Genomic DNA, 3,843 nt, shown 5'->3' with positions numbered 1-3,843 from the left:
GGACGTGTTAAATGGAGGTTGTTTCGAATTTGGCCATCAGTTCTGTAACCTTGGCAAGGTATTTTCCAAGTAACACATATTTTGTCTGGTAGGCACCCGTAATTTGAGAGATTGCAAGTTGAGAATCAGTGCATACGAAGACCTTTTCCGCCCCAATTTCTCTCGTAAACTGTAGACTGACAATGCATGCTTCATATTCTGCTTGATTGTTTGATGTAGGAAAGGTGAAAGTGAATGAGTGCTCGATGATCACCCCTTGGCCATTGTTTAACAAGTTCCCTGCTCCACTGCCCCGAGGATTGGATGAACCGTCGACATAGATTGTCCATACTTGTTCAAAATTACCTGGTTGTGCAGTCAATTCGGCAACAAAGTTGGACATGACTTGACTCTTGATAGTTGTTCTGAGTTCATACCGTATATCAAATTGCGACAGTTCAATAGACTAGGAGATCATACGCTCGGCTAGCTCATGCTTGTACAAAATTTGGCGAATAGTATGATTGGTTCTTACCACCATAGGGTGGGATTGAAAATACTGTTGTAGCCATCTTGTTGCCATCAAGAGGGTCCAGACGTCCTTTTCCAACTTTTGATACTTGAGCTTTGGGCCTTGCTATGCCTTACTGGTGAAGTATATCGGGTGTTGACCTTCTTCACTCTCTCTGATTAGAGCGGTTGCCACGACCTTGTCTGTTACTACTAAGTAGACGTACAATGTCTCAACAGGTGCAGGCTTAGAAAGCATGGGCGAAGTAGCCAAATATTGTTTGAAAGTCTGGAAAGCTTCTTCACAAGCGTCTGATAAAGCAAACTTGTTGCTCTTTTTGAGGAGTTGGAAGAGTCGGGGGTGTTTTGCAGATGTAGGGAGGAATCTGGCCAATGTCGTTAATCGTCCATTAATTTGTTGGACCTCTTTGATTGATTTCGGACTACACATGTCTATAACTGCCTGACATTTTCCCGGGTTGGCCTCGATACCCCGACAGGTTAACAAAAATGCCAAGAACTTGTCGGCTTTGACCCAGAATGTACATTTGTCTAGGTTGAGGCACATATTGAACTTACGCAGCCGGCTAAAGATAACCCTCAAGATGGTTACATGATCTTCCGTCGGTAAACTCTTGGCAATCATATTGTTCATATAGACCTCCATGTTCTTCCCAATCTGATCCCCAAAAATGGTGTTCATCATTCTTTGGTATGTAGCCCCTGCGTTTTTCAAGCCGAAGGGCAAAATTGTGTAGCAGTAAGCCGCCTTGGGTGTGATGAAAGCGGTTTTTTCCTGATCTGGCGAGTACATGGGTATCTGATTATACCCGAAATAAGCATCCATGAATGATAAAAATTGGTACCCGGAGGAGTTGTTGACAAGACGGTCAATGTTCAGAAGTGGAAATGGATCTTTTGGACATACTTCGTTGAAGTCTTTATAATCCACACACATCTACCATTTCCCAGATGGTTTCTTGACCAACACGACGTTTGACAGCCAGGTGGTATATGCAATGTCTTGGAGGAATCATGCTTCGAGTAGCTTAGAGATTTTTAGAGTAACATCAGCCACCTCTCGGCGCCCATCTTTCTTTTTTTTTGGGCCACTGGCTTTGCCCCAGGGTTTGTTGTGAGCCGGTGACAGGCGACCGAGGGGTTAATTCCTGGCATGTTTGCAGCGGACTAAGCAAAAAGATCTTTGTTGGCTTCCAAGCGTTCGACTAACTTGGATTTTTGAGATTTGTCAAGAGTGTTGCCAATATATACAAGATTTTCCTTTGAGGGATTGAGCTGAAGGGATATTTTCTCCTCATCTGGCTGAGGGCATAGTTCTCCCTCATCCGTTCTGGCATCCAATTCTACCAGGTGCACGCCCCGTTGTCTTTTCTGTGAGGGAGGTGACTGGACTGAGGTGTGGCTCGGGCGTAGGCTCATTTGAGAACAACTCCTTGCGCTCTGTTTTCTCCATTAACCGTACATACCTGGAGGTCAGATGACGTAAATATCATGCATAAATGTGGAGTGGAGACTATTGCTTCAAGATGGTTTAAGGTTGGTCGCCCGAGGATGGCATTGTAGGCCGAGACACAATCAATAGCCAGGAATTTAGCTTGGATTATCCAGGTTAATGGTTGCTCTCCAACAATAAGCCATATATCAACGTAACCTCATGGGGTGATCCCTTGCCCACTAAAACCAACGACCTGCCATCATAGGGTAATAAATCCTTATCTTTGAGTTTCATCTTTGTGAATAAATCTTGAAACATGATATCTGCCGAACTGTCCTTGTCGACAAATAAGCGCCACACCTTCTTATTTTTCATTTTGGCGGTGATGACGAGGGGATCGTTATAACCATGGACGATGGCTTCATAATCATGATCATCGAAAGAGATCGGGGGTGCTGCCTGATGATCTTGATATTGGTGGGGGTGCCGAACAGTTGATTGCATGACTTCTCGGACGAACCTTTTATGTGTTCCCTGGATGTACCACTAGCGGCAAATCTTCTAGATATTATGTTGATATCCACCAGAATTTGTTGTCGCGTATTGTTGGAGCGGTAGTGGTCTCCTCGGTCTCTGTTCGGAGGACGTTCATGTTGAGCTTTTTGGGGGATGTCCCCAAGGAGGATTGGATCGATGCAGAGGGGGTGACCGCCCTTGGCGGGCCTGAGTGATAAATTGTCGGAGGTGCCTAGCTTGGATTTGGTCTTCAATAGTGTCCCTCGGTTGTGTATACTCTTTTATTACGTGTCCAAAGAAGGTGTGGAAATCACAATATTTGGAGCGGTCCTAGGTCCCCACCTTTCTACCCGGGTTGGGTTTGGGTAGCTGGACTAAATGGATGGCCATAACTTCTTGCAATATTTTGTTGTGACTAGCATTGAGTGGGGTGTAGGAGGTGTACTTGGGTTTTTTGGGCTGTTGAGGTGGATCATCTCAAGGTGTTCATGTGTTTTTGGTCGTTTGGCTTCCCATGATGGGAGTTGATATTCTCTATGCTCAGACGATGGGCGGTTAGGATGGGTTTCTTCTAGGTTAATGAATTGTTGGGCTTTGGATCAGAGTTCTCCCATTGTGAGGTCTGAATATTTAGCCAATTCTTGTCTGAAGAGGTCGTCCTACAATCCGATTACCAAGATATGCACTGCCATCCCCGGGCTCAGGGTACGTACTTTCATGGCCTCCGAGTTGAATCAGTCTAGATATGCTCGGAGGGGTTCATGTGTTTCCTGTCGTATACCAGATAGTGTGTAGGAAGAGAGGGGTTGCTCTTTACTTGCTGCGAACCGGATGTTGAATGGCGAGAGTAGCCCATTGGTCAATGTTGTTTGGTGCGAGTCATGTAAACTACTACAAGGCAACGCATTTCAGAGTGAGGGGAAAGATTCGGCACATGATGGGGTCAGTCGCCCCATGGAATAGCATTGAGGCTTCAAAGGCATCTATGTGATCATGCGGGTCACTTGTCCCACCATATTGGTTGATGTTGTTTGGGCGGGTAAGATGTTTAGGAAGTGGTGAGAAAATGATTGTTTCAGTGTAAGGGTGTCTTGCTCGTGAGGAGCTATGGATGGGTTAGTTGAGTGGTTTTGGTGTTTGGGGGAGCTATTAGCCTGGAAGCTTAGCGCGGACTCTGCGGAGTGCTCATCGACAATTGCTTGTGAGGGTTCATGGTTGGGATCGAGTTTATGTTGGAGAAGCTCGACTATTAGTTGGGCTTGTTGTTAGATAACCTGGCCTTGAGTTTGGACCATTTGGAGGAGTTGTTGGGTAGTGGGTGCAGCGGGGATGGGGTTGTGTGGGTGGCTTTGGCTGGCTTGTTGAGAGGGTTGTACTAGTGA

The sequence above is a fragment of the Lupinus angustifolius genome, chromosome LG04, assembly GCF_001865875.1.
Source record: "Lupinus angustifolius cultivar Tanjil chromosome LG04, LupAngTanjil_v1.0, whole genome shotgun sequence".
In the NCBI taxonomy this organism is placed as follows: domain Eukaryota; kingdom Viridiplantae; phylum Streptophyta; class Magnoliopsida; order Fabales; family Fabaceae; genus Lupinus; species Lupinus angustifolius.
The sequence above is the reverse complement of the archived record's forward strand: the minus strand, read 5'-3'. Positions refer to the sequence as shown.